Here is a 16,527-nt window from a genome sequence, read left to right as displayed (position 1 = left end):
AACATTCCTGTTCCCCTCAAAATATCTCCTCCCCCAAAAAACTAGCAACCTCCCCCCTCAAAAACCTTTGTTCTGTTGAGTGACAGTTTAGCAGAACAGATCAAGCATTAATTAGTGAAGACACTCTGCACCTCATAGAATTGAAACCTAACTGCTGAGCCTTTTACCCAACCAGGTGAGTACAAATGGGACACCTTGAATAAGAATAACTTACGTTAGCAAAGGCTTCAGGATCAGGTCTTTTAAATTCTATGTTAACAGAATTGAACTTTTTTTTTTAATAGGAATCTTTCACCAAAATCCTGTGTAGACACAAATTGTTTAACTTCTTATTGCATCTCCTGATCATAAACAAAGGCCAACTTCTGCTCTCAGATATACACTGTAAAGCCTGGTTTACACTACAAACTTAGGTCAATGTAAGCTGCCTTGCGTTGACCTAGTTATGCATGTATCTACTCTTAAATTTGCCACCCATTGATGTCAGCTCTCCATTATGCCGACATAGTAACACCACCTGCCCGAGAGGCACTGAGCCAGGGTTAATGCACAGAGGGCAATGCAGCACAAATGTAGACACTACATTACCTATAAAAACAACAAGGAGTCTAGTGGCACCTTAAAGACTAACAGATTTATTTGGGCATAAGCTTTCGTGGGTAAAAAACCTCACTTCTTCAGATGCATGGAGTGAAAATTACAGAACCTGTGCCAATTACATTACCTATGTCAATCCTAACAGTCCTCCAGCAGCCATCCCACAATGCCAGATACTGACCGCTCCGGTCATAACTGTGAACTCAGCTGCCAAGCGTTCACAGAGACCAGAAGCCCACCCCTGCTTTACAACCTCACGAATTTTTGAAATGTCTTTTCCTGATTGTCCAGCTTAGCAAACACACCTAGTTGCTGTGTGCAACTGCCCAGCTGACCAGGCTGGCTACATGCTCCAGACATGCTTTGGCTTGGAGCAGACAGGAGATATTGGATCTCCTGGGGCAGTGGAGAGAAGAGGCTGTGCAAGCACAACTATGGACCAGCCACAGAAACATGGACATCTATGAGCAGATGGCATGGGGGAGGCAAAAGAAGGGGTACAACAGGGATCAGCAACAGTGCCGTGTGAAAACCAAGGAAAAGGCCAGGGAAACCAACAGGGATCTGATGCCAAGCTACAGACCTGCCATTTTTACAAAGAGCCACATGCAATACTTGGCAGAGACACCACCACCACCCCAAAGACAACCATGGATACCTCCAAGGAGCCCAAGTCACAGGCTCCTGCTATGAACTGTGAGGACGAGGAAGAGGAGGAGGATGGGGGACAAATGACAGGGGGAATCCAACTATGCAGTGAGCCAGTGCTGTTTGAGGCTCCACCACAGTCCAGTCAGTCCCAGCAGTCGAGCACAGGTGAGCCCAGTGCAGGGGAAAGAACCTCAGGTAAGTGTGTAAATTTATTTCCCATTACAGTGATGGTGCCCCCAACTTAACAGGACACAGCTATTGACTTTTCATTAACTTACTCATACTAGAAGAGGTAGTGGTACAATAAAAAGAAGTAGAGTTATCTGCTTTTTATTCCCCTCTAGATTTAGCAGGGGAGGAGAGGTGGCATGCAGAGCAGTTTGTTTACGTTCGCAGGGATGTTCCCTGAATCCTTCTGAGAGATCACAATGAAGCTTTCACAGAAATAATCTGTAATCCAGTCCCGAAGGTTTCTAGGGATGGCCACCTTATTTCTTCATCCACACCAGGACACTTTCCCACTCCTGTCAGTGATAACTTCGGCCGGGACCATTTCAGTACACAAGTATCAGAGGGGTAGCCGTGTTAGTCTGGATCTGTAAAAAGCAACAGAGAGTCCTGTGGCACCTTTAAGACTAACAGATGTATTGGAGCATAAGCTTTCGTGGGTGAATGCATGTGACATGCATCCGACGAAGTGGGCATTCACCCACGAAAGCTTATGCTCCAATACGTCTGTTAGTCTTAAAGGTGCCACAGGACTCTCTGTTGCTTTTTTCAGTACACAGGCTACCAACATATAGACCCAGAAAGCTTTGGACGCTAGTAGCAGCTGCGTTCTCTGTGCCTTTGTTACCCTCAGAAGTGAGATACCAGCTAAAAGCACTATCACTTGCAGAAAATGGTGCCAATGTTCAATGCTACCATTGCCCTATGCTCATAGTTTCATATAACCTAGCAATCCCCTCTTCAATTTCCTCACCACAGAGGGCCATGCTCCCCGTGGCTGGTGCTGTGAGTGGTGCCGTGCACAAGCACTCAGAAGCAGAAGTGTCAATAAGTACATCTTATTTAACACTTTAGGGGAGCAAGGGAAGGGAGTTCTGCATCTTAACTTTCACTTTCCGTTGTACTACACTGACAGCGGTACCTCTGTGTGTTTTATCTGTAGCTGCTGCCATTGTAGCCTTGAGGAGTTCCCCCTCCATACCTGTGGAACACCTAATCTAGATAAAGAGGAGAAAGAAGAGGACTCGGGATGACATGTTCAGCAAGATCCTGCAAGCCAGTGCTGCATCAGACCATGAGCAGAGGGCCTGGAGGATGAACACTACAGACTGTACGGAGGAGGAAAGAGTGGAGAAGAGAAAAGCCCCGGTGTCCCAGCAGGAAGAGGAGTGGGAGATGCACCAGGACATAATGGGGTTTCTTCAGCAGCAAGCTGCAGGCTCTTGTGGACCTACAGGTTCAACAATCACAGGCTCACCTCCCTTTGCAGTCCATGCAGAAGTCCAGTATAGCACCTCTCTACACCAGCCCCACCATTCCACATGGCATCAGGGCTGCATCCCTACCCCACCACTCCACACCAGGGGACAGTAAGGACAATCACAGCTTAACATATACACATCAACTATGGCTCTCACAGGTCAGTGTGTATAACTAAAATGGACATGAATATTATTTGTTGCTGTGGGTAAAATGTGCGCAGTACGTTTTTTCCCCCTAAAGCTTCTCACCCTCCCAGAATACATGCTGTGTCCCCCAGGGGGGCCTGCCCCCCCTCCAGTTTGAGGTTCATGGGATTTTAAAAATAGGTGTGAAAATTATGGGATAGAGATGGCATAATAAGGTGGAGAAAGTTGCATGATTGGAACTTGAGCCCAGAGTCCCAGTCACCCCTGTGTTTCTGCCCCACAATGCATTGTCAAAACTTCCCAACAGACAGTGCACTAGATGGCGGCAAGTTGGACACGGGGATACCTACCCATGACGCACCGCACTGTGCATCAAAACAAGCACTCCTGGTGAGTAATGCGAGGAGCCAAGAATGCACATGCACAAGCAATATACAGTGGCTTTATGCCAACATAACTTGCATCAGCAAAAGTTTGTACTGTACACATGTCCTTAGCCCCAAATATCTCCATTGGCTTCAGTTCAACTTACTTCAGATTTACTCTGGCTCAGCTAGAAGTAGAATCTGTCTCTAAATAAGCCTGACTAAAAAAAATTATTTTTACCAGCATTTATTGTGTTCAGTAACTTAACATAATCACAACATACTACTAAAAACCACACCAGCTAAATTTCTTCCTAAATACACAGTTCTCATTTTACATTTTACACACCCACTTCTCTGTCCTTGGTTTTGTATTGTTCTGTACTGTCCCAGTGTGGGCCTTAAACTATAAGCCCTTCGGAGCAAAGAGCTTCTTAAATGGCACAGTTTGCTTTCTGCACGATGCTATGTATACTCATGATGCTATGTAGCTAACAACAATTATACAATAAGCAGCTGTAATGCACAGTCAAAAGATATATATGTAAAAAAACAACTTACTGTGTACTCAAATGAACTAAAACTCCTCCTGTTACATACAGTCCCATGCATTTTGGAAGCTAAGAGTGCATCCCTGTAGAAATGCCTAAGTTCACAGTATTGTAATGCACACAGTGAGCAAAGAAAGCACTCAATTGTACAACCAAGTATTAAAGGCCACATGACTGTCATATGACTATACTTGCATGCAATTACTTCAATTTTTCGGTGTTTGATTACCGACCAGTGGCTTTATCTTATCAAGTTATTTGCATGCACTGAATTTAGGAACTAATAAAATACACATTTTTCTCCAGAGTCTTAGGCCCCAATCCTGCAAAGAGCTCCATGGGCATAGGTGCTGGCACTAGGGGTGCTGCTGCACCCCCTGGCTTGAAGCGGTTTCCATCATATACAGGGTTTACAGTTTGGATCAATGGCTCTCAGCACCCCACTATAAAAACTGTTCCAGCGCCCCCGGCCATGGGCATGGATTCCTGTGCCCAAGCAGATCCCCACTGGTTTCAATGGGCGTAAAAGGGATCTAACTGCATGGAATTCATTTCAGGATGAGGGCCTTAGTAACCAGTACTCTATTAACTGTGTGCACGCACAGCCATGCAGCAATCTTGTATACACTACGCAAGACAAAAACGGTTCCACTCACGTCTCCTCTGTGCAGCCCCAGCAGGGACATGGTGTGACCCTTTAAGACCCTGAACTGCCCCCGCCCGCTGTGGCCTGTCTCCTTGCTGTGGGAGGAATGGAAGTGTTTCCAGTCTCAGGGACACACTCAATCTGGCTGTGAGGAGACGAGGCACTTGAATACCCCTTGTGCAGGAGTTGAGGTGAAAGCCTGGTACCATCCCAGGACAGTGGAGACTCCGGAGCTGCGACCTGATAGGGCCATAGCACCGACACACAGTTGGTTTCCACTCAGCAATTGCTGCTGCCGGCGGAAGCTGCAGCCTGGGCCCCATCCTGAGAGCGTCCAAGTTGGGGATCTGAAATCCCAGACCCAGGGGAGGTGCAGTCAGACACTGCGCCCCCCCACCCACACACACGGACTCCTGGTCAGGCTCCTAGGGCTGCCTGCTACAGAGCTAATCACTTTCCTCTAGGACCCCGCAAATGGCAGTGATGAGAATTAATGTATGATACTGAGGGGCACCTTAAGGCAGCTCCCTGTACACACATGTGCACACTCCTACACCCTGTGCACACCCCTCTCATACCCACCTCCCCGTGTACACCCCCTCTCACATACACCCCTGTGCACATCCCTCTCACATGTACCCCAAATTAGTACAGTAAGAAGACTTCAAAAAACAAACAAAAAAAGTGTAAGCTTGCCCCAGGACACAAATGTAGTGTTCAATGGCGTTTGTAGCCCACTCAGTACAAAGGAAATTTAGAGGGAAAGTTGTTAGTAACAGAGGCCTACCTAAAGATCAGCTATAATGGGGCTCAGCCTCCCACAGCATTTGGTCTACAGTATCTTCAAAAATGTTCCAATGCAAAATTTTATACGCTTGCAGAAGAGGGTGGGAGCCAGCATAATTCCTCTGTCATCTTAGCCACCCAGGGTTTCCAGAGACAAGCCTTTTAAAGGCCTTTTCTCACTGTGATGAGAAAGTAAAACCACATCAGAGACAAAATCTGCTCTCACTGAAGTTAATGGGAAATCATTTACAAGCTTTCCAGCTACACATGCATTGAGATGCTCAAGGTATTAACTAACAATACCCTGAAAACGCTGTGATAAGTTCACACATGGCTACATGTGCCTTCAGTCCCTAGGGCTGCCAACCCTGCAGCTTTCACAAAGGCTGAAGTCACAAGTCAAATAATTTGTGATTTTAAAAAAAAATAAAAAAAAAAATCAGCAGAATGTTTAACACATTGGTGGGGGGAAAAAAACTTATCCTTTTATATCAGATGCAATTTTAGTGCTGCCACAGGAGGGACTATAGAAACAAAAACATTATCAGTTCTCTGAACTGATAGAACAATACAAGTTTTATGTGGCATCATCATTGGTGAACTGGGAGATATCTGCATTATTCTCATAGATACTATATGTAACTCGGTGTCCTTGTTCCATTTTGTATTGCTACCTGACATGAAGCATAGGATTAAATCAAAGGAGGCTGTAAAGGGGCTGGTAAGGAACCAAGCAGGACAGATGACACAGATAAGACAGCTTCAAAGGAGTTAAGATAAGAATGGCTGGGCCATCAACTGGGGGGAGAACTAGCAGGCTCCATCCAGGCCCTCCAGGGTATGGGGTACTCTTCCCAAGGCAATGGGGTCAAAGGAGATTCTTAAACCTCAAAGACCCTAGAAAAGGGAACAGGTGTGGGTTAGCTGGGAGAGGCTTTCCAGCATGTCTGTGAAAGCTGACAGGCTGCTAAGATTTACTCAGCGATAGAGGAAGCACTCTGTAAAAAGTGCAGGCTGTTTCTCCCAACCCAGACGCAGAATAAGTTGGTCCTGTCTTGAGCTATGGATAGTGAGGTTAAAACATAGGTAAGGAAATGTGTGTACGACTCTTGTTTTATATGTTGGCCCTGTACCATTTGTACCTTTGGGTGAAAGACTAAATAATGCCTCGTTTTGAATAAGTTGTTTTTGAGTCATTTGAATCAGGTGCTGTCACAGGTTCCCAAAGAGAAATTTCTGCAGGATCCAAACTCCAGTTGGCCCTAGTGAAGTATTCCTGGTTGGTTCCCAATAGGGTGAAACCCAGGTCCTGGTCTAAGTGTGGGTGAACCACAGAATTCCAGCCCAGGAGAGATAAAGGCCCGAGGCCTGGTGCCTGTGGGGGTGCACATGGCAAGACTCCGAGAAGGGACAGCAGCGCACTCTGAGAAGAATGATGGTAACCATGACACCAACTCCATAGGAAAATACTCATGGGCCTTCTTTGAGGCTTGATCCAAAAGAAAAAAATCCTCCTGTGAGAGAGTGATTGTGTAATATCTAAACAAGCAGTACTATAGGGGGAGGGGAGTATTCCATTGGAATAGGGAGCATCTTGTGACTGTAGTGCGGTTTAGGGAGGTTGTGCTGTCTGGTAGCTGCTGAGATTATTTTCTATTGCATAAAACCCCTGGGGGCTTATTCGCCACCCCCTATACTGGAATTTTCAACTTCTGCGATGAATCAGACCTATAACTCCCACAAACAGGAGCGGACCTAAAATAGAAGATTAGGCAGAATGTGCAGTTTTCAGTTTGCAGCCTTTGCTCTTGCCAGCCACATACTCTGCTGTTTTTAAAAAAGGAACTCCCTCCTCTACTTGGGTCTTAATCAGGGGCTGGAAGAGTTAGACCAGAATGTACACGTGCTCTAGTCCACCGGTGAGCAGCATAAGGAGGCGCATGGACAGCTGTCTCATTACTGACAGGTCTTCTGAATTAAGCCCTGGAGAGGCTCTATATTATTCCTGGAATTTTTGCAGATTAAATTCTGTGACTTTGCCCCTAATTCTCATTACATTCCAATTTTCTTGCAAATTCAGTCAGCACATTTAGCAACACAACACTTCTCCTAGCTATGTGAGAAATTGCTTAGCTTGATCCAGGAAACAAACACTGGAATTCTATTATGCATAGGTTTACCAGGTTCAGAGGTGCCAACTTCCCCAGTTCCCAGGTGATAGTCAACCCCCTCTCTGCCCCGGGCCCAGCCCCCACTCCACCCCTTCCTCCAAACCTCCTCTCCACTCCCTCCCCCACCTCTTCCTGCCCCCACTCCTCCCCTCCCCCGCAGCACCTCCTGAATGTCACTGAACATTGTGGCGGGCGGGAGGCGCTGGGAGGGAGGAGCTGAACCACAGGGCTGCTGGCGGGTGCTGAGCACCCACTATTTTTTTTTCCCCGTGGGTGCTCCAAGGCTGGAGCACCCACAGAGTCAGTGCCTATGACCAGGTCCATACATCTGGATTTTCCCAGACATGACATCTTTTTTGGTCCTCCGATCTCCATTCAGGAGGACTTTGACATATGAACAAGTGTCCGGGAAGTATGATATTGCCTCACTTACTTCTGTGTTGCTTCTGGTGGCGGCGCTGCCATCAGAGCTGGGGAGCAGGAGAGCAGTGGCTGTTGGCTGGGCACCCAGCTCTGAAGGCAGCGCTGCCGTTAGCAGCAGTGCAGAAGTAAGGGTGGTAGAAAGAAACTGTACAATAGAAACTGTACCCCACCTCGCCCTTCCAGATCCCCCTCCCTCTTCTCCATCAGTGTCCTCTATTTGAGAACTTGAAATATGGCAACCTAATTATGCAAGAACTAGATTATATATGTTGAAACATTACCTTTAGTTCGATCATGTGTGAGTGATACATTCCGGTCTATCCCACCATACCTGACTGGATAACCGTGTCCAGAGGGATCACTCCCAATGTGGTCAAAAAACAAAAATGTTTCTTGCAACTTGGAATGTCCGTCCCCTACTAGACGAATCAAAAAGTGAAAGACCCAAATGCAGAACAGCAATTGTTGCCCAAGAACTCTCGAGGTACAACATTGACATCACTGCTCACAGCGAAACAAGACGTGCAGATGAAGGCCAGTTGAGGGAAGAGGAAAAGGAAAACCAGCAAGTGACAGGCAAATACCCGGTGTTGGCTTTGCAATCAAAAACCTTCTAGTCAGCCGCCTGACTGAGCTCCCCATTGGCATCAATGAGCGCCTTATGACCCTCTGTATCCAATTGGTCAATAAGTCATTTGCCACTACCATCAGTGCATATGCACCAACTCTTGACGCTGAAGAAGAACAGAAAGAATCTTTCTACACTGACCTTGATAAAATTTTGTCATCCATTCCAAAACCAAATAAGACAATCCTCTTAAGAGTCTTTAACGCAAGAGTTGGCCGAGATGGAGTAGCATCATTGGGAAGGAAGGAGTGGGCAAGACCAATTCCAATGGCATCCTTCTACTCAGCAAATGTGCAGAGCACGACCTTATGATCACAAACACAATCTTCAGACAAAGCAACAAGTACAAAACAACTTGGCAATACCCCCACTCAAAACAGTGGCACCTCCTAGGTCTTTGTAAGAACACAGGATCTAAGAGATGTCTAAATCACCCGTGTCATGAGAGGAGCAGATGATTGCTGGACTGACCACGCACCTGGTGAGGTCAGTCATGTCCATCAGGATTGCAGCAAAACATAGAAAGCAATCCAAACCACACAGATGGCAATAAAACATCCAATGACTTCAATCCTCAGTGCACCAAGAGAACTTTCAAACACTCCTCAGTGAAAAACTGGCCATATGCACACCTGGAAATGACAACACAAGTGTCGAAGAAGACTAGGAAGCCCTAAAACAGACCATCCATGAGGTTTGCGAGGAAACCATTGGCCTTGCTACCTGCTGCCATTGGGACTGGTTTGACAACAATAACAGCATTGAGATTACAGCCTTTTTGGACCAGAAGAGAAAAGCTTTCTGCAACTGGCAAAACCAACCACTATCCAGTCAGAAGCAAAGTTCTTTCTCAGCTCAAAGCTGGAGTTCGAAGGAGGAGCCGAGAAATCAAAAACAAATGGTGGGAGGACAAAGCAAAGAAAATCCACAGTGCACAGAAGGAAAGAGTAGAAAGCAATACTTTCACAGAATTGGTAAATCAGATGAAGGAAAAAATGGAACAGTTCACAGAGCACATTAGGAGACAGGAGCTGCAACTCGATCGCAGGGGAGTGAATAAAAAAGAATTTCAAAGTAAAAAACCGAAATTAAGCGGGTTTACACCTAGAATTGATGCATTAACACATGGAGTTGCCCAAAAACAGTTAACTACAGCAAAAAAGGGCACTCTCGCCATCCATTTGGCATGCACACAAAAGCAACAGACACTAGGGGAACAAATTCAGGTTTTACAAGAGCAGGTAACTACCCCCAGGATAAAAAACAGGGGCGCGGTTCCCAACTGTGCAGGTTCACAACGTGGACGTGTTTGTCTGGCCTACGGGGCATTGGAGAGTCCCACCACTGACTGAGCTGGTCCATTGTCAGGGGGCACATATTCGTAGTATGTCCTGTAGAGTCTGCGGGGAACTATTACTGTGCTTTGTTGGACAATAAACCTGGCCGGGTGCCTTTGTACCTTATCAGAGTCTGTGGTCATTGGGGGTTCTCTTGGAGTCTGCTGTGTCAGCGATCTGCGCAGAGCCGGGGCAGCACACAGAGGGAACACACGCACGCAGCCAACTGTTATCAACATTGAACAGAGCAGAGCACCACACCGGTAGCATCTGAAGACAATGTGGAGCTTTTTTTTGAGAGACAAAGACCCTGTATGGACCAAGGTCATGTGGCCTCACTCCTTGGAGATCTGAAGATGGTAGTACCCTTCTTAAAGATAACGAATCCAAAGAGCGCTGGAAGGAACACTACCAAAAGCTTCTAAATAGAGAATGGACAGTGACTGAAGACACCATCGACTCCATCCCTCAGCACCCAATCTGGGAAACTCTTGCCAACCCATTAACACCTGAGGAGGTCTGCAAAGCAATTAAACAAATGAAGAACAATAAAGCACCAGGTCCTGATGGCATATCAGCTGAAGTACTGAAAGTAGGGGGAGAAACATTGACTAACAAGCGTTACTTGCTGCTTCTCAAATCTGGTGCACAGAAGAAACCCCTGCTGACTTACGTAATGCTAACATCGTCACCATTTTCAAAAAGGGAGACAGGCCAACTGTGGCAACTATCAAGGCATTGCCCTCCTCCCCATCGCTGGGAAGATTCTTACTAGAATCTTACTGAATCACCTGCTCCCTCTTGCAGAGGAAGTACTTCCAAAGTCCCAGTGCAGCTTCAGACCATCATGAGGCACAACCGAGATGATTTTTGCAGCCAGGCAGATCCAAGAAAAATGTCAAGAACACCACCAGGAGATGTATATGGCCTTTATTGATCGACTCTGTCAACCATGAGGTTCCGTGGAAAATCATGTCAAAGTTTGGCTGCCCAAGCAAATTTATCACCATTGTAAGACTCTTCCACAACCAGATGACTGCCTCCATCCTGTGCAGTGGCTCTACCCCTGAGCCTTTTGTCATCCGAACTGGCATAAAACAAGGCATAAAACTGGCACCCATTCTTTTCTCCATTTTCTTAGCAGCTATGAAAACATTAACCCAAGACCGTCTACCACAGGGCATTGGCATCCAATATCGGATTGACGGCAACCTCTTCAACCTTTCTCGTCTCCGTGCCAGAACTAAAGTAATATTGGCAACAATAAACAAACTCCAGTATGCAGATGATTGTGCTGTAGTTGCACACTCAAAGGAGGATCTACAAACAGCCCTTAATTGCTTCTCTGAAGCTTACAAAAGCCTAGGGCTAACTCTGAACATCGGCAAAACAAAAGTTCTCCACCAGCCAGTCCCTGGTCAATCATCAGACCCAGCAAGGAAGATCTACATCAACAAAAATGAACTGGAAAATGTGGCAGCCATCTCCCACAGAGGGCAGACATAGACGTCGAGATTCAGCACAGAATTCGCTATGCCAGCCTTGCCTTTGGCAGACTGTCTTACCAGGGGTTCAACAATCACAACATCAGAACACATACTAGACTTTTAGTTTATAAAGCGGTGGTAATCCCAACTCTCCTTGATGGCTGTGAGACTTGGGTGACCTACAGAAAACACCTGAAAAACCTGGAACGCCAGCACCAGCACTTTCTTCAGAAGATCCTCAACATAAAGTGGAAGGATTGTCGCACTAATGTCAGTGTCCTCAGAGAGGCCAACATCTTCAGTGTTGAGGCTCTGATTATCCAGCACCAGCTGAGGTGGAGCGGGCACTGTGTGCACATGCCTGATGTACACTTACCAAAATAACTGCTGTATGCCCAACTCACCAAAGGAGAAAGGAAATGGGGAGATCAAAAGAAACGCTTTAAAGACACCCCCAAGATAAACATCAAGAGATGTGGCATCGACATCACACACTTGGAGACAGCAGCCCAGGATAGGGATAACTGTCGAAGACTTGTCAGACAGGGAATGTCCACTTTTGAGGAAAATCACCTTGCCCTGGTTGCAGAAAAATGCCAGAAAAACAAAGGAAAGACAACTGTCATGCAGCAATCGTGGCCCAACCTTGTCTTCTAACACCACCTGCAATGTCTGCCAACGAGCCTGTGGCTCAATGATCGGACTCCTCAGTCACCAAAGGACCCATGAAAAATAAAACCTGTTAAAGAGATCATCGTCGACCTGAAGGGACTGCCGACGACAAAAGACGCTAGATTATTTGTTCCACTGCACTAACTGTAGTTGATGTGAGGGGAACACAGAACTGAGTATCATCAGTATTCTGAATGTAGTGCAGCTCCACATTTCCTCACTACCTGTCCTAGCTACTTCTTATACATGTTGAGCAGGAAGGAAGAAGAAATTGACCCCTACTGTGCCTGACCCACATACAAGAGCTGTTGGAGCAAACCGGCAATGCCCCAAGCCACTCTTTTAGGCTTCCCAAATATAGACAGTTGAAAGTACTCCATACCAACTTCAGTCACGCCTAACAAGCAGAGATGTCCCAATAAAACTACAATCAATAGTACCAAAGACACCTGACAGATCTAATAAAATCATCATGGACATTGCTACCCCAAACTCAGGCCTAAAACCCAAACGATCAAATTCTAGGAATTCTGATGACTAAAGAAATTGATGTTTTCCTACTATAGCCTTTCAATGATGCTTCACAAATGGGAAGTTTGATCCAAGTCATCAGCTTCAAGTGATAATTTCTTAAAGCAGCTATTGTATGATTCTTGATTTAAGGACAGCAGGCACCCAGCCTCCCTGCATAGGGATGTGTTGACACACTCCACCAGCAATGGACCCGGTACTTCACCACTGGCTTACCCCAGTCAGGAAAGACACTGATCTAACTCACAGGTCATGGCTCAGAGAACTCCTAACAGCTCCAGAATCTCAGTGAGCAAGACTGGCCAAAACTATGACACAGAAAGGCTGTTGCTCTGTCTTCATGGAGGCAGACAGATCAGTACATATCTAAGTGATTCTATTCATAAAATAAACTGAAAACTCTTCAAAAATGTGAAAAACCTTGACTCTGTAACAGACTGAAGACAATGAGGATTCACCCACCTGGAATGGATCTGTCATGTGATACACTGCTAATACTACAATGAAGATGAAGACATTTATCTTCAGCTCCACATAGGACTTCAGAAATTCTCTGTATTGCAACTGACTAGATTTTGTTATCCGTGCTTTAGCCAGCTTCACACTTTCTCCAACACAGGAAAGGTGTGGAATTCATTCCCATTATTCAGTGCAAGATTAATTTATAAACAGCAAAACACACTAATTGTTCTGTGACGAATCACTAATGATACTTTGAAAATAGAAAGAATAGAAATATATATATAAATTCGAATCCTATAGCCACTGGACTCTAATAACACAGCATTTGTAAGTGCAGATTAAAAGTCTTTGCTTGTAAATTCCCACATTTCTGCCTCACATTCTTTTGTTATTGAGTTATTAATTTTTTTTATTCACTTACTATAAAACCCATTCATAATACTGGAAACTGTCATTAAGATAGTTGTTGGCATTCCTGCCCAGCTGCGTGCTGCTATGTTAGCAACAACACAGCTTTGTTATGCCCTTTTATCTTTTCAAACCATAAACTTTTCAGTAAATCTGGTTCCCTCTTTGGGTACTGTACCTGCAAGGCTCCTGATGAGAGGATGCCCTTCAGAATCCCTTTCTGAGCATGTTTAGCCGTTCTGAGACAGAGCAGCCTGTCAATGAGTGACCTTTCTCCATTTTTGTTATGAAGTTTTTTTTCTGGGTTGTTTGATTCATAGAAGCTCACATTATGACTGTGCCTATTAAAATGAGCCACCTTATCTACAACTACGTCATCTTCTCCTGTCTTCTCACCATAAACTGAAGTTCACTGTGGTGAATGCAGAAGTGCACCTTCACATTCCATTTCATTTCTGACCTTTGGTCTGTGTACATTGTCTCTCAATGCAGACAAAATGGAAGATGAAATAAAAGGACGACAACAATAACAATCAAAGAGTGACTAAAACACCCTCCACTGGAAATCCTATCTGGCAATTTGTGTGTGTCTATGTAGAGTGAGAAGCAGACGCTGGATATTCTGGAGTATATATGCAATTAAATCTCTTAGTGTTAATGAGTTACATGTGTACTTTGCCAGGAGACTATACCGTCTGTTTGTTTAGGCTTATCAGGCAGTCAGAGATCAAAAGTGTGATTTGAAGCAAGGAAAGTGAATACATATCATTTTGCCATAATGAAGAGACACATGCAGAAATAATGCTTGTAAAGGATGAAAATTAACAAACAATGGAAATGTGATAAGAAAGAGAAAAATCTTGCATTGGGATCCGCTAATGTGCGTATGAGATGCGTAAGCACAAGAGTCTGTGCTAGCAAATACCAATGCAGGATCAGGGCCAAAACAGGGTACTGTGCCTCTTTGGAGATAATGGGATTAGCTCGAGCATAATTTCTTCTTTACGGGTAGTTTTTAAAGGACTCACGTCAAAATTTTGTCATTACGTTTTTTAAAATCCTTATTTCCATGAATTTAAGGGGATGCTGTTATGTTAAACGATGTTAAGCATTTTACCAATTTCAAAAATATAATATGCCCGTCAGCATTTATGATCGCCTACTTTTTTGCATTCCTTTTAATGAAAATAGCCTAACTTCACTTCTAGGTCTAGAAAATATTTTCAGGCTCTCCTGCAGAATATGTAATTTTTAAGTTGTGGACCCTACAAAGGAAATTCTTGTGTTTTAAAGAAAACTTTCCATTAGATTTTTCTTTTAAAATCATGTAACGATGTTTATTGGTTTTAAGTATTATAAAAGCTTTTAACATTGGGCCAAATTTGACCTGACAATATCTTTTTAAGATCGTCCATGCAGGAAAATGATTATCCATTACAAACACAGCCCTTCTTTTTCTAAAAAAGTGATAATACGTTGCACTTGTAGAGTGCCTTAAAGATGAGCCTATCAAAGCACTTCAGGAACATTAATGAATTTAGCCCCACAACCCCCCAGAGATCTAGGTAAGCATTAGTATCCCTATACTGAGACAGAGGAGTGATATAATTTGCCTAACATTACACAACAAAACAATGACAAGGCTGGAAGTAGAACCCAGAATGTACAACTGCCAGGCCTATGCTCTAACCACTAAGCAATTTTTCACTAGTTTTCATGTATTTTGAGCAAACACGCCTTGCATGACTTACCCAGTGGTGTAGGAAGTAATGTGAAGTTACACAGCATGGTCTGTGTACACCACCCACCATCCTCTTGCCTTATTTTCACTAGGAAAAATAGTGAGTTCTTGTTAGCCAATAAGTAGTAACAAGGGTAAAATCCTAGTTAAGGCAAGGCAGTACATTGGCTTAAAACGAGTCAGCAGAAATACTAGGCTTTCCACTTTACCTTAACCTGCTAACTTCTGTTAAAACTACAATCTGCCTTTGCCTTGGTTATGTTTTCACTGCCAAAAAGGTTTTTACAAAGAGACAGGATATTCCCTTGTGTTAGTTCCCATGCATTAACTAATTCAAATTCAAACCACACCCTTTTTCCTAGCAGAGTCCTACCCTTGTAGAGCATGTGCCCCTCCACCACTTGCAGTGGACATGTTTCTCTGTCACTGCACTTACCCTTTGCAGCCCAGAGGGGGTTTAACCATCATGTAGTGCCTTGGGAGCAGGCAGCTGGGGATGAGGAGACAAATGCCTCTATCTTACCTAACCCACGTGCAGCAAATTTCTTCTCCTTTGCACCCACCCTCATGGGGAAACATCCCTCCTGGGAAGGGCAGGGGGAAAGCAGTGTGGCCTAGTAGGAGTAGTCACTAACTCAACAAGAAGTTTCAAAGTGGTAGCCGTGTTAGTCTGTATCAGCAAAAAGAACGAGGAATACTTGTGGCATCTTAGAGACTAACAAATTTATTTGGGCATAAGCTTTCGTGGGCTAAAACCCACTTCATCGGATGCATGCAGTGGAAAATACAGTAGGAAGATATATATGCACAGAGAACATGAAAAAATGGATGTTGCCATACCAACTCTAACCAGACTAATCATTTAAGGTGGGCTATTATCAGCAGGAGAAAAAAAAACTTTTGTAGTGATAATCAGGATGGCCCATTTCAAACAGTTGATAAGAAGGTGTGAGTAGGGGGAAAATTAGCATGGGGAAATAGTTTTTACTTTGTGCAATGACCCATCCACCCCTAGGCTTTAGTCAAGTCTAATTTAATGGTGTCCAGATTGCAAATTAATTCCAGTTCTGCAGTTTCTCATTGGAGTCTATATTTGAAGTTTTTTTGTTGAAGAATTGCAACTTTTAGGCCTGTAATTGAGTGACCAGGGAGGTTGAAGCTTCTCCAGCTGGTTTTTGAACGTTATAATTCTTGAGGTCTGATTTGTGCCGGCAGGCCCCCAAGCCCCGCCCACTGGAGACCACGCCCCTCCCCAAGACACCCACTCTCTGGCTCCACCCCCATACAGACCGGGCCCCTCCCTCTAGTCCCTGCTAGCGTTCTAGCCCCGCCCAGTCCCAGCCCCGCCCCTCTTTCTAGACGAGCGGGAGCCAATGGGGAAAGAGGACTAGTCAGGCCGCGCCTCCAGCGGCGCGATCGCTTCCGGGGTGAAAG

General features: G+C 44.9%; 1 protein-coding gene across 1 annotated transcript in view; it reads right to left on the bottom strand.

Moving 5' to 3' along the window:
- The window catches only part of LOC112114385 (copper-transporting ATPase 2-like), a 74,235-nt gene extending 60,645 nt beyond the window's left edge, over positions 1-13,590 (bottom strand). The window contains exon 1 of the mRNA XM_026653649.2: positions 13,531-13,590. The gene's annotated coding sequence lies outside the window, so the exon portion shown is untranslated. The remainder of the gene's footprint in view (positions 1-13,530) is intronic.
- Between the last annotated feature and the right edge of the window lie 2,937 nt (positions 13,591-16,527).

Source organism: Terrapene carolina, unplaced genomic scaffold (assembly GCF_002925995.2).
Source record: "Terrapene carolina triunguis isolate 2854851 unplaced genomic scaffold, T_m_triunguis-2.0 Scaffold142, whole genome shotgun sequence".
Taxonomy (NCBI): Eukaryota; Metazoa; Chordata; order Testudines; family Emydidae; genus Terrapene; species Terrapene triunguis.
Note: the sequence above shows the minus strand (reverse complement) of the source record. Positions and strands in the feature narration are given on the sequence as shown.